The sequence below is a fragment of the Castor canadensis genome, chromosome 15, assembly GCF_047511655.1.
Source record: "Castor canadensis chromosome 15, mCasCan1.hap1v2, whole genome shotgun sequence".
Taxonomy (NCBI): domain Eukaryota; kingdom Metazoa; phylum Chordata; class Mammalia; order Rodentia; family Castoridae; genus Castor; species Castor canadensis.
Window position 1 is genome coordinate 67,867,995 of NC_133400.1, and position 23,490 is coordinate 67,891,484.

General features: G+C 36.6%; 2 protein-coding genes across 2 annotated transcripts in view; one reads left to right on the forward strand and one right to left on the reverse strand.

Moving 5' to 3' along the window:
- LOC109700328 (cyclin-Y) overlaps window positions 1-23,490 on the forward strand; it is a 666,198-nt gene that overhangs the window by 527,534 nt on the left and 115,174 nt on the right. The gene's annotated exons all lie outside the window — the stretch shown is intronic.
- LOC141417494 (neutral amino acid uniporter 4-like) overlaps window positions 1-23,490 on the reverse strand; it is a 58,777-nt gene that overhangs the window by 27,585 nt on the left and 7,702 nt on the right. The gene's annotated exons all lie outside the window — the stretch shown is intronic.

Genomic DNA, 23,490 nt, shown 5'->3' on the forward strand with positions numbered 1-23,490 from the left:
AACATTCAACACACACACACCCTCTAAAATTTTTCTGAACACATGAAGTATGTCTATATGGGGCCATCTAATCAAAACTGCCCATAATTAGTTATAATGATATTAAAGGTTACATTTGTTGAGCTCTTACAATTACTTTCTACAGTTCTAAATGTTGTTTTAAGTTTATTCAATATAGAGACAAGCTTTCTAATTATTCTAGATTTCCAAAAATAGAAAGAATTCTCTTGAGAAATAATTTTGCCAAGATTTGAGGGAGACAGTAAAAAAATGCCTCTTTATTTTATGAAAATTATGAGATGGGGTGATATTCAAAAGTATTCCTTTGGTTTTCTTAATTCTAAGCTGATTTTATGAAGCATCTCATGTATTTAGGAAAAAATAGGTGATTAAACATCTCTGGTATTAAATCCTTAATTCCAGCAAGTTCCTTTCCTTTGGAATTTCACTGTTTCTTGGCAGGTCCTCTCCTTCCCCTGTTATATAGTTGATTTTACAATGTAGTGCTGTCAAAGCCTAGCTGGAACCTTCTAAGAGTAAAGCTAATAGTAACATTTGCCAATAGCAAAACAAAATAAATTCAAGTATCAAAACCGGCCCTGGGTGAGGACAAAGGTTTTTGGTAGAATTATCTGGAATTCCCCAATGACAGAACACAAGCCCTTTCTCTGGCTTTGATCTAGGCTCCCTTCATTGATGAAGGTTTCAGTTCCCCTATGACATGCTGTGTGTGGAGTCCTATTAGTGATCCTCGACAACGTGTAGCACCTAGAATGTGGTGTAGCTCTTTTCTGCTCAGACTCCAGAGCCAGCCTACCTGGCTTCAGATCTTCTCTTTGCTGCCCAACCTTGGGTGTAATGCTGGATCTTTCCATGCTTCTATTTTATCATCTGTAAAATAAAGATGATATAATAGTGTATACCATATAAGGCACTTGTGAGGATTAAATGTCTCAATGCACATAAAAGACTTAGAACAGTGCCTGGCAATTGGCTTTTTGGATTATAAACTAAACTTCTTATTTATTTCCTGTACCTACCGTATTTTCCTTGGTTTCTGTCTCTGCTTGGCCTCTTCATTTTGCCAGGGACAATAATGGAAATTATAGCTTGGACTTTTTTTTTGTTTTAAATAAACACAACAGCCAAAACTTTTGGGAAATGGAATACAAATACAGCTATTATTTTCTATCTCCAAAAGTATTTTCTCTAAAATTGTGACAGCCCTGTTGACCCTCTCTTTCTCAATTTATCTTTTTTATGTTCACCAATTATTTAAAGGACATGTTGCAGGTATAATCACTGCAGTGTTGTGTGTGTGTGTGTGTGTGTGTGTGTGTGTGTGTGTGTGAGAGAGAGAGAGAGAGAGAGAGAGAGAGAGAGAGAGAGAGAGAGAAAGAGAGAAAGAGAGAGAGAAGCTATAGAAGTAAACAAAGAAATAAGGTGAGAATAACCAGAGAGGAAAAAATAGGTGGGAGAGATGGTTGTTCTCACAACATAAAAATATTGTGTAATGAGGTTGGCCCATTTTTAATCTTTGAATAACTGAGGTTTTGTTGGCAATTGTTCCACCTGAATTGTGAACAACAGTGTTAATGACAGAATCACAATGGCAAATGTGATAATAAGGGCTGTATATTAAATATGATAAAATATTAATAGCACAATTTCTAGGCAGGAATTCTATGGTAGGAATATACCCACTAATACTAAATTCACCCTGTCTTCTAAGATTGAGGTGCACATTCATCCTCTACTTCACCCTGGGAACCTAGTCTATGACATACCACTTTTGACATTGTATTATGACTAGCTGTTCATGCTCCTTGTTCTGTCTACTAGATAATGAGAGAAGTTTCCAAAGAACCGTCTATGACTCATTCCCTTACCAGCCATGATATGTGGTCAGTAAGTGTTTGTAGAATGAATAGGATGTGTTTCCATGTTGATCCTTAACCTTACGCCCTGTGCACATTACATAGAGGGCAGAGATTTCAAGTTAAGGGGGTCAATTGCCATTAGCAATTTTAGACAACATCAGATTTTTGAAAACCATCGACACCGGTAATTATTAGAGATAACTAGCCTTTAAAAAGTACCAAAAACATGTCTTGTCTGGGCAAGAGCTTCATGTGAATTCTGTTTCTTCCACATAGTCTTTAGGGTTAATAGCCAATATAACTTGTTGGCCCTAAATGTATATCTAATGCTGTTAAGCATAATAGGTTGGCCTGCATAAATAAAGGCATTGTGCTAGTCTTCTGCTCTCCACACCAGATTGAGAATTGCTCAGATATTTCAATATAGAAATCTTTGTCCTTTACATGTCCTCTTAGAGAAGACTTGGCTTTTTGTGAACCCTTTGATTGTTTCTCTCTCCTTCCCTCAACAGGGGGTTCATGCTAAAAGGTTTTCTCCACAATGACTCTCCCATCTTTAGCCCTTTTTTACCCTGGCTCATGTCTAATCTACTCACATTATACAGATGCTCTGACAACTGGAAACAGAGAAAGGCATCCTGTGACTGGTGGATAGACTAAGGAGAATGAGATGGTGATTTCACATAGGGCTGTCCCTCTGTCTTTAAACAGATCTTTGTTTATTAGTGTGGAAGAGATGTTAAAAGGCTTCTTTTAATAGATGCAGATCCTCAGGGTAAACTCCTGCTCAGGACAGCTTGGCTGGAGCTGCTGAGTAGATTCTGGTGGCAGGCTGAGGGTGTAATTATTATTTCTCATCACAGCTGCAATGTAGAGAAAGAAAGAGCCTGATGCAGGTCTGTTCTTATCCAGCCTAAAACTGATGCCAAGATAGAAGTTCTTAGTGTCCTATTTTCCATCAAAAGGTATCAACACTGTATTTATAACTAGGATAGAAGAGAGGAAAATAAAGTAGAATTGGCATGTTTATCCTCAAGACTAAACAGCAATTAAAAAGGAACATGGTAGGCAGCATTGTGATTAAGTTGTGCTGTAAAAGTTTAGGAGTATTGAAACAGTAATGGTAACTGTTAGCGAGGATTTGACAAAACAGAGGGTAAGGTTACTTGGAATGTTCTTTCCAATGTGTTCCATTTTGAATGAGAAACAAACTTCTCCAAAAGACTTCACCAAAAATTCCATGGATTAACAGTATAGGATAAGCCCTAACCAAGACTTCTATGAGGTAAAGAGAAAATACAGTAGTCAGCAAGGCACAGCCATCTGAAGAAGCAGAATACAGGGACTGATGCAAGTAGAAATTCTATAGCCAGAGCACCCGGGTCTGAATTCTGGATCTGCTACTGCTTATTAATTGGCAATAATGCCAATTAATAAATGGATGCTACAGCACTAGAATTTATCTAAGGTGGTTGCTACAAAGATTACGTCAGTTTATTTTTCAAGCATATTAACACATTGGTGCCGGTACCTAGTGAGTACTGCATGGAATCTGATGAATAAATAATAAGGTCATTCAACATTTTTTTGATATTTTACTACTTATTCTGTGGGAATAAGTCTCTCTAAATCAAAGGGAAATGTTTAGTTTTCTGTGCATTTACTATACTACATTTGATGCTATGCAAACATAGCAAGACACAGAATATGAGCTCTGTTTTCAAAGAAATCGTAGTGCCATTTGGGGAGCAGGATATACAGATATAAAAGGTTGAACACTAAATGATAAGATCATTCAAAATAACACAGTAAAGTGTGTACTACATTAGATTAGTGTCAGAAGGGCATTTAGACCATCATTGTGAGAGGAAATCAGAAGAGGAAAAATCCCTTTTTTTTCTAGACAATCACGATGAGGCCAGCTTCAGGTATTCCTTAAGGAATATCAACTGTAAGGGTGATAGCTCCACTTGAAGCAACCAGGTTTCTATCTGAGAGTAACTTATAAGATGGGGAAAATGGAAGGCATGCTTAGGATGTGACATACACTTTTGGCTCTAAGTCCCTTTTTACTAGAAAATATATTTTCTTGGTCATTCACTCACACATAGCCAGAAGATAGACATTTCTTATTTAGTAGTAGCACATTTTATTCCAATTTTTGCCCACAAGTTTGTGAGCATGGAAAAAGATTTAATGTTAATCTTCACAGGTTTTTTTTTGTACTCTATCTAAAGGAATACATGTGGTTCACATGATATGGGGCCTTGCTTTCCACATCACCAGTGGGGTTCTTTCCTGGTATTCGACATGTTTAGAATTTACACTAGCTAATAGCTAGCTAGAGCTATTAGCAAATAGAAAACAAAATAATCAATAATGCAAAACAGAATTAGAAATTCTACTTGCCCACAAACATATGAGTTGTTCATATAATTAAGTGAATGCTCATGATAGAGTCAGATGATGAAAGAGAGATGTTGAAGACATATTGCTGTTTTTGTTCTTGTGCAACTGCTTCCTCCTCCTTTCAACCTTCTATCCCTCTTTTCTCCCACTCTGCTCCTTTTCCCCCTTCTCTCCATTCATTTTTATAATTCAGTATTTTTTATATTCTGAAAATTTATCATAGATATTAAGACAAACTTTCTGGTGTGTGGTTATGTCATTTTCCTAGCCTTGACACACATACTTATTTTATAACTAAGATAAAGAAAGTATGGGTCAGTAATTGCTTTTTTCTATAATTATGACATAAAGCAGCCAGGGTTTTTCCTAAGAGTCTGATTAGTATGGTAGAGATACCAGTGTGTGTTATTGTATATCCATGAGATCCATTGTCATAAATATCTTCATGACACTGTAACAATTCTCTCCAGAGTAATAAATCTAACCTGAACACCAATCTTGTTGGAATGACTTAACACAGTCAAAAAGTCATGCTTTGTGCATGATAGCCTTAGCAGAATAAAAAATGCTCTTTGTAAAGTCCGTATGTCCTGTTACAATCATCTTACTTTTTGCTCACTTTAATCCTAAAGTGAATCCTAATCCTACCTTATCTTTAAAAGAGGTTTTTAACTTTTTGTTTCTTGCATTGGGAGCAATTAAAGTCAGGGCAACAAAAGCTTAATGTATAAAGAAGCAAAATACTGTCAACAGGGCCAAAAGAAAATGAAGAAGAAACAGTGATCTAGAATCAACAGTGATGAATCATTTAAGGCAAACCATCTACTCCAAGTACTGGATGCTTGGGTATGAATATTATTAGGGATGGATTCAACAGAGAAATATTTCCTGTAGCAATTCTTACATGGTTACTTTATGAAAAAGTGTTCCAAATAAGATGGAAATCATGAAATTCTGTATTGATATCTCAGAGATTTATAATACACATTATTAGCCAAAGAATTCCTTAGCAATGTCTTGTAGTTTAAAAATTGAGATATAATTCACATGTAATGAAATCACCATTTCAAATGCACAATTGAATGCTTTTTAGTATTTATTCACAAGGTTGTGCAATTGTCACTACTATCTATTCCAGAATACTTTTATCATCCCCTAATGAGACTCTGTACTCTCCTCCAGCCCCTGGCAACCACTAATCTACTTTGCATCTCCACTGATTTGTCTATCCTGGAGACTTCATGCAAACAGTTATACAATATATGACCATTTGTGTCTAACTTCTTAGTATAATGTTTTTGATGCTCATCCACATTGTAGCATATATGTTTTTCATTCTTCTTATGGCTGAAAAATATTCCATTGCATGATTATACCATATTTTGTTTATTCATCATTTCATGGGAATTTAGATTGCTTTCAATTTTGGCTATTATGAATAATGCTCCTATGAATATCCATATACAAGATTTTTAGTGAATATATATTTTCATTTCTCTTGGGTGGAATTTTTGGATGATATAATTTAACTTTAAGGAGCTAAAACTGTTTTCTCTGGTAGTTGTGCCATTTCACATCCCACATTAGTATCTGAGGGTCACAATTTTGTCACATCTTCACCAACTCATTCTTTTCTTTTTTTTAATTTTTATTTTATTCATATATGCATACAATGTTTGGGTCACTTCTCCCACCTTCCCCCCGCACCCTCCCTTACCTCTCCACCCCCTCCCTCTCCCCCCTACCCCCTCACTACCAGGCAGAAACTATTCTGCCCTTATCTCTAATTTTGTTGAAGAGAGAGTAGAAGCAATAATAGGAAGGAACAAGGGTTTTTGCTAGTTGAGATAAGGATAGCTATACAAGGAGTTGACTCACATTAATTTCCTGTCCATGTATGTTACCTTCTAGGTTAATTCTTCTTGATCTAACCTTTTCTCTAGTTCCTGGTCCCCTTCTCCTATTGGCCTCAGTTCCTTTAAAGTATCTGCTTTAGTTTCTCTGCATTGAGGGCAACAAATGCTATCTAGTTTTTTGGGTGTCTTACCTATCCTCATACCTTCCTTGTGTGCTCTTGCTTTATCATGTGATCAAAGTCCAATCCCCTTGTTGTGTTTGCCCTTGATCTAATGTCCGCATATGAGGGAGAACATACAATTTTTGGTCTTTTGGGCCAGGCTAACCTCACTCAGAATGAGTTTCTCCAATTCCATCCATTTACCTGCGAACGATAACATTTCATTCTTTTTCATAGCTGCATAAAATTCCATTGTGTATAAATACCACATTTTCTTTATCCATTTGTCAGTAGTGGGGCACTTTGGCTGTTTCCATAACTTGGCTATTGTGAATAGTGCTGCAATAAACATGGGTGTGCAGGTGCCTCTGGAGTAACCTGTGTCACATTCTTTTGGGTATATCCCCAAGAGTGGTACTGCTGGATCATATGGTATATCAATGTTTAGCTTTTTAAGTAGCCTCCAAATTTTTTGCAGAGTGGTTGTACTAGTGTACATTCCCACCAACAGTGTAAGAGGGTTCCTTTTTCCCTGCCTCCTCGCCAACACCTGTTGTTAGTGGTGTTGCTAATGATGGCTATTCTAACAGGGGTGAAGTGGAATCTTAGTGCGGTTTTAATTTGCATTTCCTTTATTGCTAGAGATGGTGAGCATTCTTTCATGTGTTTTTTGGCCATTTGAATTTCTTTGTCAATTCATTCTTTTCAAGTCATCCTGCCAGATGTGAATTGGTTGCTCATTCTAGTTTTGATTTGTATTTCCTAGAAGGCTTACAGTATTGAGCATCTTTTCATTTGCTATTGATCTTTACTTTCTTTTTAATTTAGCCCTGTTGTTCAAATTCAAGGCCTCATGCTTATTAAGCAGGTGCTCTGCTACTTGAGCCATGCCTCGAGCCCTTATTTACTTTAGTTATTTTTTCAGGTGGCATATCATATTTTTGCCCACCTTCCTAGGATCTGGGATTATACCCATGAGTGACCTCACCCAGTGTATCAACCATTTCAGTATCTTCTGTGGAGAAATGCTTATTCAATTCCTTTGTTCGACTATTAAGTGTGTTATTTGCCATTTTAGTTTGGCTTGTAAGATTTTTCGTATTACTGATACTAGACCTTTATCAGATATGTGGCTTGCAGATATTTTCTTCTACTTTGTGTGTTGTCTTTTCGCTTTTTATTCAATTGGTCCTACAATTTATTTTTAAAAGGTGTTCATTTGTACTTAATTGCAAATTTTCTAAAATCTTTTTAAATATCTTGTTAAATGCTGAAATAAGCCAGTCAGGCTTTCCCTTTCCTTTTATTATAGAGATAAGAGTCCTTGCAAAGGCATTAATCCACAGAAACATAAGACAGAAATCCTCATATCTTAGTATGCTTAACAGATTTGAACAGTTGTAGTGATCTGTATTTAAATAATAGCCTACACCAAGGGATATGTTAAATAAAAGTTTTATTAGCCCATGAAGTGATATTAATGGTGGAAGAACAGACTGCTCTCCTTACTGTATACATCTCTAGAAGAGAACTTCTCTAGAAGAGAAGTTTATCTGTGCTCTATAGCATAATATGGTGTCTTTCTTAACCTAGAGGTCTCAGTGTGAATCATGTGAAAAATGTCAGAGGCACCAAAAGAGAGAGAGCCTTCCAAAATACAGAACTAGACCTGAGAACGTCTTCCTCTGTTACCATCCATGTAGCAGCTGCCTGAGAAATGACCCTGTGTGAGACTCCAGATTAGATGACTCTTGGTGCTTACTTCAAATGAGAGGGAGCTGCAAATATGAAGGGAGCTTTAGATGATTTACATGTGATATCTGTCAACCTTTCAATACCTTTGCCAGGTAGCTGTTATCGCTTCCATTTTACAGTGGGAAAGTAGTAATGAAGAGGTCAGTATTTGTCAAAGCCAAACAGATAGAGGGGATGGCTGAACTCACATACCATTTGAAAAATAAAGAGAACATAAATAATTCTGTCTCACTGCCCAGACTACAGTTTAGGAGAGCAGTCAATTTGAAGAATAAACTCTCGTCCCCTATTAGATATGTATGGGAATCTTAAAGCAAAGATAATTGTTTTATTCTTATTGGTACCCTTAAACATGAGGATTAGTGTTTCCCAGGAGCTCGTTCTCTAGGTCCCCAGGTTATGCTTTACTTGCAGTATTTACAAAATACTGGATAAATTTTACGTATCAGTCATCTTCTCATTCCCTGAGAGTTTAGGGACCCTATTATCTTGTTCACTATTGAGTTAGCAGAGCTTAATCCTATGTCTGACTTTCTAAACACCTTAGTGAAAGAAATTAGCAAACCATTTCATGGATAAAAGAATACACAAATAATAAAAGTTAATAGTTACATCACTCTTAAAATGGACAGATATTGATTTAAACCCTTTCTATTTACTCTCTTATAAACCGTATGTCACAGAATAAGTAATCTTAGACAAAGATGACAGAGAATGAAATAACCATCTTTGTCCCTGCATACACAGAAACATATAGGTAACTATCCACAAATCAAAACAGTCCTGAAAGGAGTCAAGAACATATTAAATAAACTGCAAGAACACAGTGAAGCAACTACAGAGAAAATGCACACAGAGAGGATTACTTATAGATCAGCACACTGAGACCCCAGGAAATAGCTAGGAACAAAGAAAGATGGCAGGCACTATTGGAATCAGCCACTCGGTAGGAATCATGATGGGGGACAATCATTCCCACTTGGGAATCCCAGAGAGGAAAACAAAATTTCACACCTCCCCCAGTTCAAGAAATAGCTGCTGTTGATTTACCTTAGAATCAGAACCATCATCTCGCCCAAACCCCAATGTGCCCTCATCCCCGAGTCATGGCTGCCCCATGAGTGATTGCATTCCAGACCCAAGCTCTGTTTGCATCTGTCTGCCCATGTTTCAGTGTTAGAGTCATTGGGATAGTAAGTTAGTTTGTATTCTGGGCCTTGAAGCCAAGGTCTCTCTAAGTGTGCTTGTGCTCCGGGAATCAGCTCAACAGGCATAGAGAACTAGAGTCTGCCTGAACCTGGAGTGTTTATAACTCTGTGCATATCTATGCTACATAATCTACATATTTTCAGCTCCCTGGATGCTTGACAAGCACCATGCCTGGCATGATTATCAATGCAACAACAACTGGCACGTCTGTGTTCCAGGCACTGGTACCATTGCCACCCTGAATCCTAGAATTATAGTTCCTAGATGCCCTGTGATGTTTCCATATGGGCTCCCATTACTGTAAGTGAATCCACAAACAGATCCAAAGCCACGAGAGATTCCTTCAGCTATAACATTTTTGCTGGGAGACAAAGATTAGGAGGACCTTAGCAGATATCATTACTAAAGATCTCAAGAATTCCAACTACAACTGCAGGCATCCATAGGGACACTTGAACTCTTCATCAACGCTGATTCAGCTGACAGAAGAGTAAGGAGACTACATACAGAGCTGCATCCTGACTGGTTCAGAAGCACTGTAGTCCACTAATTTCACACCCTCACATCAACCCCTAAGTGTACAGACATCAACTTAGAAGAAACATCAAAAACCAAGGCAACGTATCACCAAAAGGACTCCAGAGAAAAGGACATAAATGAACTACTTGACAAAGAATTAAAAATAAAAGTTTTGAGGAAGTACAGCAAACTTCAAGGAAATATAGTGAAATAATTCAACAAAAGTAGAAACACTGTGAACAAATTAGAAAATTAACAGATTGAAATTAAAAAAAAAACCCACAGAAGTTTTGAAGCTGTAACTATAAGAAATGAAATGAAAAATTCACTAGAAAGCATCAACAGCAGAAATCACCAAACAGAGGAAGGAATGTGTGAACTCAGAGATAGGTTATTTGAAAATATACAGACTGAAACGAAAAAAGAATGAAAATGAATGAAGAAAGCTTATGGGATATGTGGCAAACCATTAACAAAGCAAATATTTGAATTAGAGAATTAAAAAATGAAGAAAGGGACAGAAAGTTAATTTAAATAAGTAATTGGAAGCCAGGCATCGATGGCTCACACCTGCAATCCTACCTACTCAGGAGGCAGAGATCAGAAGGATTATGGTTCAAAGCCAGCCTGGGCAAATAGTTCGCAAGACCCTATCTTGAAAAAACCCTTCACAAAAATAGGGCTGGTTAGAGTGGCTCAATGTGAAGGCCCCAGTACCAAAACACACACACACAAAAAGTAATTGGAAGAAGTTTTCCAAATCTGGGGAAGTCTACAAGTTGCTAAAGGTCTCCAATAAGATTCAATCCAAATAAGTCAATACCAAGTCATTACACTCAAGCTATTAGAAAACAAAAGACATGGCTCTTCTATAAATGGTGTTGGAAGAAGCAGGATATTCACCTTTAGAATAAAACTGGATCCTCATTTTTGCACCACATACAAAAGTCAACTGAAAATGGATTAAAGACTTAAACCCAGAACTTCAACTATAAAACTATGTGAAGAAAATGTATGTAAAATGCTCTACGACACTGGTTTTGGGCAATGATTTTTTTGGATATGATTCCAAAGTAACAGGCAACAGAAATGATGACTCAAACTAAAAGGATTCTGCATAGCAAAGAAAATAATTAATAGAATAAAGAGAAAATTTATGGAATGAGCGAATACATTTGTAAACTAGTCTCTGAAAAGAAGTTAAAATCTAAAATATAAGGAACTCAAACAACTAAGAAAACAATTCTTTACTAAAAATTTGGCAAAAAACATGAATAAGAAATTATCAAAGAAGTCATGCAAATGACCAATAAGTACATGGAAAAATGCTCAACATCACTCACCACAGGAAGTAAAGGTTAAAGTCAATGAGATTCATTGCACATCTGCTAAGATGACTTATCAAAAAGTTAAGAGATAACTGTGGCCAAGTATGTGGAGGAAAGAAAATTCTTGTCCACTATTTTGAAGAATGTAAATTAGTATAGCCATTATGAAAAAAAGGTTCCCTTAAAAGTTTCCCAATTTTTATAAATAGAACCACCATAAGATCCAGTAATGCCAGTACTGTATATATCCAAAGGAAGCGCAATGAGTATATAGAAGAGATTTCTACAGTCCCATGCTCACTGCAGTACTATTTCAAATTGCTGAGACATGGAATCAACTTAAGTGCCCAACAATATATGGATTGATAAAGAAAATGTAGATATACAAAATGGGAATACTATTCCATCTTTAAAAAGTAGGAAATGCTGTCATTTGCAACATTCATGAACTTGTAAAATATTATACTATGCTCAAAAATCCAGGCCCATAAAGACAAATACTGAATAAGCTCACATGAAATCTAGCACTCAAACTCGCAGAAGGAATGAGTAGAATGGTGGTTACCAGAGCCAGAAGGAAGACAGAGGAATTGGGGAGACATTGGACAAAGAGAATGAAATTTCAACTAGACAGCAGGAATATATTAAAAAGATCTATTGTACAAAATGATAAGTGTAACTGAAGTGTTGCATACTTAAAAATTGCGAAGAGTAGACTTGAAATGTTCTCATTAAAAAAAAATGGTAAGGATGGGAGATAAAGCATATGCTAATTAGCTTTAGCCACTTCACGAAGTATACATGTATCAAAATATTATGTTGTCCATTATAAATATATTTAATTATGCAATTAAAAAATAGGTACACTGAAAAACCTTCAACTTTACAGACAAGGAAACCAGTGTACAGCAGTCAGGATCTATAGCCAACGATCTTCAGCAATATGGTAGTAAGATTTTCCCACACCAAAACAAACACATGAAAATACACGCCCCCCCCACACACACCTATTTCACCACCTTACAATTAAACCACAGCTTAATAATGTTACAGGAATTTTCTAGTTAAAAGATAATATCAAATTTGTACTTAAAAAACCCTAGTGGTATCAAATTCTTCTAAATTACAATAGCCTACATTTTTGCTTAAGGATGTCAAGTTTAACTGGCAAACACATAACCTATTTGCTTTATGATTATTTTAGTAATTATGTCTATTTTCTACATATACATAGTACTGTGAAGTTTAAATATAAGAATCCAGGCCTTAGTCACATGTCAATATTTTATCTCAATAAACTAGAGTAAATTAATTTATTTTAAAATTTTTTCCCTTAATTTTCATCATAGAAAGCTTCAAAATCTGGCCAGTTAGCTCAAAATAGTGCTTTATCAAGGTTCTCTGCAATTTTATCACAAGACTATACTCTTGCATATATGTTCATTTAGATCATGCTCAAATTTAAAAGAAATTATATAAAGTGTTTTTTGCATTAATAGAGCCATTTTTACTGATCTGCAGGTCAATATACTTTAAAATTCTCCTCTATGACCCTGAGGACAAAGGTATCCTTTGGCTGAATGTCTGTTAAGACATTGAGGAGGTTAGTGAGTTGTGGTATGTAGCACAGGGAAAGAAAGTAGCAAGTGCAAAAAATCCTTGAGGTATCAAAGTGATTAGCATTTTCAAGAAACTGGACAGAGAATATTAAGACAGATTCAAGAGGCAAAATGGCGCAAAAATGGAGCAGCTTAGGCAATGAAACTAAAGCAAGGTAGGTTCAGATGGAAATTTGCTTCTTATAGACATCTATTCAATTCCAATGTGCTTTGGTTCTATACTACAGGCCAGCTATTTAATAATTCTATGCAACAAGCTACTCCCAAAGTCACTGGCTTCAAACACAATTATTTATTCTCTCTCACACATCTTGTAATCGTCTTGGAATTGGCTGGTCTGGTTGAACTTGACTCTATGCTGCAGATTGGGGCCAGATCTGTCCCAGGGGTCTTTCATTTTTCTTGCATCGGTGGACTTCATGAAGAAATCTTTCTCGTGTCAACAGTACAAGTGCAAATGAAAAAGCTCAACTATGCAAGCACATTTGGAGGCTCCCCATGAAGTCTGCTAATGTCCTGTTGGCCAAAATAAGTCACATGGTGAACTCTATGACAACAATCAAGGAAGCACTCTCTGTCCATCATAGGGAGAGTATGAAAAGATAACAGGGAAAGATACAAGGTTTTATATGGGTTAATAACTAAAAGCACAGATGGAGAGAAGGATGAGAAATTTGGACTAAAACATCAATCTACTATACCCATCACTGTAAGGATTTAGTGATTTATTACTTTATGCTGTCCTGTCAACCATGCTGTCTTCGCAGTTAACATGGCCATTTTGACCCTGGCATTTCATCTTGTTCTTGTTCTTTTAGGCCACATGAGTTGTTGTACCCTCACACCCCCAGAAAAGAGTAAGAACAGTAATCCCTATTCTTTTACTTAGGGAAAACATCTGGAAGGTTGTTTTTGTTTTTCTTCAGTTTTCATCTGGATGTTTGGCATTATGCCAAGTGTTTAATGCTGAGAAGTTTTAAAAAAGGAGTCTAGTTAGTGTATTACTTCCTCTCCACTTTATAATAATACACTAGAGTCTCACTCAAATGCCACTCCTGGGAGGCATGCTGGGAACCACATTTTGAGAAAGAGCTGGGATAACATTCATATGCTGCTCATCCACAAGAGCAAATTCCCTTATAATCCTAGACCAGTTGGCCCACTTAAAAATCATCCTGAGCATTTGTTTTGTCACATTGTAGCAAATTTTTAATATGTGGGAGAATCTTGGTTGCCTTGGATTTCCCTACTATAGCTTCTACTATTTGCTAATTACCCCAGGAACCATAGAGTAAAATTGTTTGTCACCTTGGTTGAGATACACTTTTGAGTGTCATATATCTTCATTTTGGCACCACATTTTGTTCTGCTATTGTTGTTTTCTTTTCTTTTCTTAAGGAAACTTCACTTTCATAACAGTCTGAAGACTGGGAAAATTTCTAAGAATTTGGGACATGATCTTTATTTGTGAATGCTAATAGTCTTTCTTGGTTTTTCTCTCTGAAAAGGAAAATGACTATGAATAAATTCTTATGAAGTTCAACACTTAAAATACAGCAGAACCACACTGGTGTGGCATATGCTTAACGAATACCTATAAATAAATATATAAACAAACAAACAAATAAATAAATATATATATTTGTTGTTGTTGTTGTTCCTAAACTGGTTTTTCTGCACTAACAAAGCACCTATAGAATTAACATATTAAAGCATTGGATATAGCTTGTGACACAAATAGACCTAACAGTGCTAACTGCAGCAGAAGGAACAATGTATGCAGAACTAAGACCTGATAAAGGAAAGGCAGGCATTGTGAAATAAAGGCAGATCTGGTCAAACAAGGGAAAAGAAAAGTCAACAAACCATGGAATAGTCTTCATATAACCACTAAGGCAAGCAACTAGCAAAATGAGCAAGAGGATTTAGGATGCCCTGTTATAAGTCATCACCCTAGAGTTCAGATTTAGTCAGTATTACAGGTATACATCAGCAAGTTACTGTCCATCCACTAGACTATGTGCCAGTGGAAGGAAAGCATCACATCGCTATCTGTATTTATTTATATTTTTCATCTCTGATTTCTAGAACACCCTTGACTCAGAGTAGGCACTCAAGTGCTTGATGAACAAGTGAGCAAATGTGCATAAATGAATATACGGAAGCCTGTCTGAGTCACAAGGCCTGACATTAAGTATGGTAAAGCAGAGGTCTCTATCTGTTGGGCAGTTGGAGAAGACTATGGAGATCCAGGCAACCTGCCTCTCAGTAGAGGGTGATAGTAGACATATGATTAAGAGAAGTCTTCAAAACCTGGGATAAAGACTACAATCAATTTGCAGGTCTGAGGAACAAGGTAAGAATGAACATGACAAGAGAAATGAGGTGACAAGTTCAGAGAAAGACAAAGACTTCCTAATGTGTGTCCTAAGTACTGAATTAAAGCTCCTTAAACATCCCTACTGAAATTGTCCCTCAGGCAGCAGCCAGGGTCAAGGGACTTGCCCTGATGGAAAAGGACAACATGGTGAGGAGACCCATAAAATCACTGAATGGTGTGTTCATTCTGATGTGTCATTAAATGCTGGAAAATGTGTGACCTCTCTAAAATTCATTTGAATAATGCTTAAAACCCAAATAAATATGGAGTTCCATACTGCGTGAGTTTGATATTGTGCACACTGAAATGAAAACAGTTCATCAAAGTAAAGGAAATAGTTCTAATCCTTACTTACAAATCTCCAAGAACACTGCAGGGAATCTACTTGTTTTTCATCTTTAAAATCCATTTTCCCACCAAAACAGACACTTTCCTCCACACAAAAATGAGTAACTATCAAATTTTAAACGTTGAGAAAAGGACAACAAAACAAATATAAGGAAAGCAGGAAGAAAATATAAATATGATAGTAGAAATAAATTATAAAAAAGGGGAACAAGACAAAACTATTAACAGCACATGAGTTCATGCATTGAGAATAAAAAAGTGAGAGGGACAACATTAATGACATAAAAGAAAAGAGAGCGACTCCCTACTAAAAAATAATAATGGTTTGTGTGGAGAGGGGTAGAAAGCACATATGCACAAAACTATATATTAGAGTAAATAGTCATAGATACAAAAAAAATTTACTTCACGGAGTTTGTAGAAATAAATTTGAAACCAGTAGTGAAAGGAATAAATTGCCAAAACATATGCTACAAAATTAAAAATTAAAATGACCATCAACAATAAAAACACTCAATTCAGACGTTTTCACTAGCAGATTGGTAATATTTAAAAGAAATAAGAAACTTTGATTCTACTTGAAAATGTTTTTGAGCACAGAGGGAAAAAGGAAAGGTTATGTATTTGTTTTATGAAATCAGTATCACCAAAACCTGACAAAATAACATGATACATGATAAATAAGAATTTTACTCATATTATCAATGCAAAAATCTAGTAAAGCATTGTCACATAAACGCCCACACACATGAAATTCATATCAGAAATCCAGAAGTGGATTAATATATGGTGATCCATTAACACAATGTTCATATTAATATTCCAAGGAAAGCAGTCATTTGACCACCTTTATATATGCCAAAAAGCCATTTGATAAAATTCTTTTAAAACAGAAATTGGTTGATAAGCTCCTAATTATAACATTGACTTCTCATGGGCTTAACAGTACAATACCAGAAAATTTTCCATTAAAATCAAATACAGACTAATGGTGCCTAGCATGAGAAGTATTAGTTATATTTTTCTATAGGTGTTAGTGATATTCCTGGTCAAAATAGTGTAAGAGTCATAAAAGTTAGAAGGGATGATGCTGAAGTTTCATTATTTGTAGATTATATTAAAAGTTAGAAAAAACCAACTATAATTATGTTAAAATTAAAAATTCAGATGGTTAGTTGTAAGAGATTAATATACAAAAGTTTTGTTTGTTAGTGTAACTCATCACCAGTTGGAACTATAATAAAAATCCTATCCAGTGGAATAAAGATAAGCACCTAGAAGTACAAACCCCAGAACTACTAGAAAAGTTAACTCCGTTGTTACACCTAAAATGTACAAAGAAGTAACCTGTTTTTTGTTTTTGGTGGTGCTAGAGTTTGAACTCAGGGCCTTCTGCTTGCTCTACTACTTGAGCCATGTCCCCAGCTCAAACTGACAAATTTTAAGGTGAGACTGATCAACATCATGTGAAAGAATAGTGTTTCTCTGTTTGTCATTATGTCCTCCCTAAGAAGTCTTTTCAGGAACATTTTTCTTAGCCACTCATTGCCATTAAATTTTAGGTATATAGATATACTAAATATTTGTTTATGTACTAGCCCTTAAACAGAAAAAAAGTAAGTTTTTTTCCTCTCAAGATCCAGTTTTTGTTTCTCTTAACCTTTTAAGAATGCTTGAAACAAACATTTCTCCCTTAATTAATTCAGAACTTCAATTCAATACCAATAAAAATGCCAACAATAGTTATATTGATTCAAATTTATAAGACTGGGCAGAAAAGTTTCAAAAAATAAGAAAAATAAGGGCTCTTCTAGGTATTCAACATATAGAAAAATAAGAGGAAATTTTAATTTATTTATATTTGAGTCAGGTCTCATGTAGCCCAGCCTGGCCTCAGACTCTTGATCCTCTGTCTCGTCTTCCCAAATGCTTTCTAAAAACAGTAATAAATATTTTGTAGTAGATTTCTCAGAATAGATATTTCCTACATAGAGTCAATATAGGTAGAATTTGATTTTAAAAATGGATTATTGAACAAATGTATCTGGAATAGTTGAGTAGCCACAGAGGCAAGAATGGTGGGTTCAACCACGATTAAAATCTTGTACCAGATAAATCAGATGGTTCAAAGATTTTAACACCAAAGGAAAATAATATATGAAAACAATTCCCTTTACAATAGCCTCAAACAAAATCAAATACCTATACTCCCCCAAAGTAATCTACATGTTTAATGCAATTCCCATCAAAATTCCAATGACATTCATTAAAGAGATCGAAAAATCTACTGTTAAATTTATATGGAAACACAAGAGGCCACGAATAGCCAAGGCAATACTCAGTCAAAAGAACAATGCAGGAGGTATCACAATACCTGACTTCAAACTATATTACAAAGCAGTAACAATAAAAACAGCATGGTACTGGCACAAAAACAGACATGAAGACCAGTGGAACAGAATAGAAGATCCAGATATGAAGCCACACAACTATAAGCAACTTATTTTTGACAAAGAAGCTAAAAATATATGATGGAGAAATAGCAGCCTCTTCAACAAAAACTGCTGGGAAAACTGGTTAGCAGTCTGCAAAACTGAAACTAGATCCATGTATATCACCCTATACCAAGATTAACTCAAAATGGATCAAGGATCTTATTATCAGACCCCAAACTCTTAAGTTGATACAAGAAAGAGTAGGAAATACTCTGGAGTTAGTAGGTATAGGTAAGAACTTTCTCAATGAAACCCCAGCAGCACAGCAACTAAGAGATAGCATAGATAAATGGGACCTCATAAAACTAAAAAGCTTCTGTTGATCAAAAGAAATGGTCTCTAAACTGAAGAGAACACCCACAGAGTGGGAGAAAATATTTGCCAACTATACATCAGACAAAGGACTGATAACCAGAATATACAGGGAACTTAAAAAACTAAATTCTCCCCAAACCAATGAACCAATAAAGAAATGGGCATGTGAACTAAATAGAACTTTCTCAAAAGAAATTCAAATGTCCAGAAAACCCATGAAAAAATGCTCACCGTCTCTAGCAATAAAGGAAATGCAAATTAAAACCTCGCTAAGATTCCACCTCACCCCTGTTAGAATAGCCATCATCAGCAACACCACCAACAACAGGTGTTGGCAAGGATGTGGGGAAAAAGGAACCCTCTTACACTGTTGGTGGGAATGTAGACTAGCACAACCACTCTGGAAAAAAATTTAGAGGCTACTTAAAAAGCTGGACATCGATCTACCATTTGATCCAGCAATACCACTCTTGGGGATATACCCAAAAGACTGTTACTCCAGAGGCACCTGCACATCCATGTTTATTGCGGCACTATTCACAATAGCCAAGTTATGGAAACAGCCAAGATGTCCCACCACTGACGAATGGATTAAGAAAATGTGGTATCTATACACAATGGAATTTTATGCAGCCATGAAGAAGAACGAAATGTTATCATTCGCTGGTAAATGGATGGAATTGGAGAACATCATTCTGAGTGAGGTTAGCCTGGCTCAAAAAAAAAAAAAATCGTATGTTCTCCCTCATATGTGGATATTAGATCAAGGGCAAACACAACAAGGGGATTGGACTATGAGCACATGATAAAAGCGAGAGCACACAAGGGAGGGATGAGGATAGGTAAGACACCTAAAAAACTAGCTAGCATTTGTTGCCCTTAACGCAGAGAAACTAAAGCAGATACCTTAAAGCAACTGAGGCCAATAGGAAAAGGGGAACAGGTACTAGAGAAAAGGTTAGATCAAAAAGAATTAACCTAGAAGGTAACACCCACGCACAGGAAATCAATGTGAGTCAATGCCCTGTATAGCTATCCTTATCTCAACCAGCAAAAACCCTTGTTCCTTAGGCGGTGATAAGAAAATGACAGAATCACATACATATCCATCCCTTGTGATTGGGTTGGCATGTGATTGTAAAATTTTAAATGAGTAACAATACACTCAATGAGTTGTCCCATGTGAACACTGTATTAAGAGCACAATCCTAAATCTCACAACATCTCTAATAGGGTGGGTAGGTACTACCAAATTCTGAAGCGTATTTGCCAAGGGCCAAAACCAGACCTGAGTACAAAGCCTGTGCCTGTCATGTCTGTCACACACTTTTCTAGTCAAAAGTTCCCCCATGGATAACATTAACTGCTTGTCTGCTGTGTGCCTCACATCCAGTGCAGGTCTTTACCTATCATACTATTACCTCTACAGTAAACAAAAGCCTTACTTAACTATGACATTTTGCTAAAAATGTACCTACCCTCACAACATATTGGTAAATTATCACCAGACTGACAGCCATGGAAATGTTGGCAAGAAACGAAAGCACAAACAGATTCTTTAGCTCACGAATGAAGACCAGAAGAATTATAAATGGAAGAAAGCAAAGCATGTATATCCTCAGGTCCACAGTTCTCCTCTCACATGCACTAGATGAACTGGAAGTATTCGAAGCAAACACTCTGCTTTCCAATAATCCTTCATGAACCTGTATCAGATTAGCAAAGGAGTAAGGAAGCAGGGAAAACATCCATCAACTTACAAACATAAAAGGTACACAGAAACCCATAATCTATACACACTACGATAGATTCCCAGGGCACGCACTATAATAAATAAGATATTTACTTATTTTCAAGATATTCTGGCTTCCTAGAAACTCTTACGTATGTATACATCAGGTGTAAGGATAACTGAGGTAAGAGAATCTCCTTCGGGAGACAACTTCTTATATTGCACTGTAAAAATAAAGTCCACTAGGAAATTATGGCGATGGATTTACTAATTTACTTTGGAGCTCTGTGACTATCATGCTCAAGTTCCCAGCAAAGGTCTTGAAGATCTGCTCTGAGATCTCAGCACCTTCTTCAGAGTAGGAAACAAGTGCTAAGTACTTCTCCGAAACACACAGCAGCCAAAGCAAAGTTTAAAGACCATGCAGAAGGCAACTGTTTATAGATTACCACCACTATCAGTACATATTTTCTAAGTCGCCACCAGATTCATGCACGGCCATTTGCTAGACAGCAGGTCACTTCTGCTTGAGTAGAAATCTTTTACAAGATAAACCAACTTTGTCTGAAAACTTATTCACCCACTTCCATAACCCGATTTTCAGATTTACTATTTGCAGGTTCCACATATTAAAAATTGTCTGTGATTCAATTAATCATATAATCCAACTTACTAAAATAGATGAAATTTATAGAAGATTTTAGAAACAATTTTAAAATGTACAGCCAAAGAAATCACACTGCAATATAAGTACCAATGAAAACCCATTTTCCCCACACTCTGCACCCTCCTTGGAATATACTGCTACAATCAAGAGCCTGGATACATAGATTCTTAAGAAGTTGACTATAATCACAACAGCTACTACCATTTAGCACTTTTTCTGTATCAGGCACTGAACTACGTGCTTCATATGTACCTCATTAAATCCTCAAAATGGCTCTCAGAAGTGGGTTACAGTACCAATTTCAATTTAAACTACAGGAAACTGAAGCTTAGAAAGTAGAAAAATTTACGTAATATCAAGCTAGGGAGTAGGGGTTGTAGAATCCAAACTTAGGCCTGAGAATTGTGAGAGCTCCATGTTAACCTGACCAAATTCTGCAACATAGAGAGGGTGCTCTGAGCAAGTGCCACCTGTCCTGTGCTGACACATCGCTCTTTGAGTGGAGAAAGAGGCCAACAAGTCAGAACTTTGAAACAAAGCTCTGATACAGTTGATAATTCAAGAGTTTCCTTTACTTCACTGTACATTTGTAATTTATGATAAGCAATGCTTAATGTCACTCAGGTGGTGGGGACTTCATCTACTACATTTTTAAGCTATGTGGCAATTTATAACTCGCACTCTCTCGTGCTATGCCACGCACCATTTAAGAGATGCATAGCTCACCGTTATCTTTCTGGTAACTGGCATTGGAGCTTTATATTTTAGTTTCTATTAATCTGAATTGAAGCAAAACTGGCAACTTGCATCCTTTGGCATTAAGAAGAGAGCTCATTACTAACTCAATTCTTGCAACAACTAAATTGTTTAGAGCCAAGGGCTTCTTATCAAAGCAGTACTTCTGAAAACAGTGTTAGATAAAGGTGAAAGTTAAGCTCTACCATGAATTTCTGGCAAAAAATAGACAGTAACACAAACCATTTTTAAAGGGCTGTCTGAATTACTGGGTGCTTGGTAACTTAAAATTAATTCTATCATAAATATAATATTTTAGCATTCATTGGTAGAAAGATGGTTATGACAATTCTCAGGATTAAAAATTACAATAAAATAAAAATGTAGATACATACCTAGAGCAAGATTCAGGTAAACATTTGAGTCCTTTGGTGCCCTCTAGGGACAGAGATGGGCTATCTAATAGGACTTCTATGGTCTCACATGTTTACCATGTACACTAGAACAAATATTATAAAATAAAATTACTAAATTCAGTTCTTTCCATTTAGACTTCAAATTTACTAAAATCTACTACATCTTAACTTTTCAATGGCTTATAATTTAATTGTTAAAGTTCCAAAAGCAAATTAAGTTCTTTGGTAAAGCTGAAGAATTAATATCGTACTTCCCCCTACATTTAAATACTGTTTTATGTTTTACAAAGACTTTCACAAATCTTTTATCAGATGAGTCTCACAATAAGTTTATCAGGAACAAGGGAAGATTTTGTTACTATTCCTATTTTACAAACAAGGAAGCTGAAGCTTGGCCAGGGATAAGAGGTCTTACCCACTGTCAGAGCTAAATCTGAGAACAAGGATTTGGTCTCCTATCTTCTGACTCCTGCGAATGTAAACTACATTTCCCCATCTCCATTCTCCATGCCAAAACACTGTCTCATCTATGTGAGCTTTTCCAGAGTATCTCAAGAGTGAGACAAGGAGGAGCTACCAGAACTATGGCAGATGAGAATCGCCAATGCAGTGTTTTCCCCCCACCATCTGTCATAATGGTTTAAAGGGACCAAGATCAGCTACGGTGCAGGTTTCCACATGTGTCTGACAACTAAACCATTAATTCTTTGGGTTATGGAAATATTGCACCTTCAGTCTCACGCATATTAGGGAAGTACCAACCCCACAGCTTGATCCTAGAGTTTTCATTAACAATGTGCTATATACTGTCACATCTCTGCAGAGTGGCACTCTCTACTCCATGATGCTCAGACCTCACCTCTTCTGCCCAGGTGATGTGTCATTGCTCTCAACTACTTTCCAAAGCCTGCTCTTTATGGCTCTAAAGGGCTTTCACCTTTCTATCTACAGCAGGCATTCTGCTTACCTCCCAGAGAGTCACTTTTACTTTTGTTTTGTTTTTTTCGGCAGTACTGAAGTTTGAATTCAGGGCCTGCACTTGCTAGACAAGCAAACACTCTACCACTTGAACCTTGACCCCTATCCCCAGTCCTTTTTTTTGCTTAAGTTATTTCTCAGGTAGGGCCTAATGATTTTGCCCAGGACCAGTGTCAGACCACAAACCTCCCCTCACACAGCTGGGATTATAGACATGTACCACCACACCCAGCTTGGTGGTTTTTTGCCTGGGCTGGTCTTGCACTGCAGATCCTCCCATCTCTGCCTCCCGAATTGCTGAGTTTTATAGGCATGCGCCACCACACCCCGCTTGAAAATCCATCCTCTACCCCATCTTCCAGATATGCACAAATGAGTTAAACTTTTCCATTCAACATTGGAAGCAAATGATCATATTTCATAGGAGAAAGTTATCCAAAACTTTCAGGCATTCATTTTCTCCCCTTTTTTTTACTCTGTTACACACACACACACACGCATGTACCTAAAATCAGACATTCTGTCCAGCGATAAACAACACGTTAGGTGGTAAGCCAGGTGTGGTGGTGAACGTCTGTAAACCCAGAAGCAGATGGATCATGAGTTCAAGGCCACAGCAAGACTCTGTTTCCAAAAACACCCACAGCGAATGTTAACCGTGACAAAGACCTAGGTTGCAACCTAATTA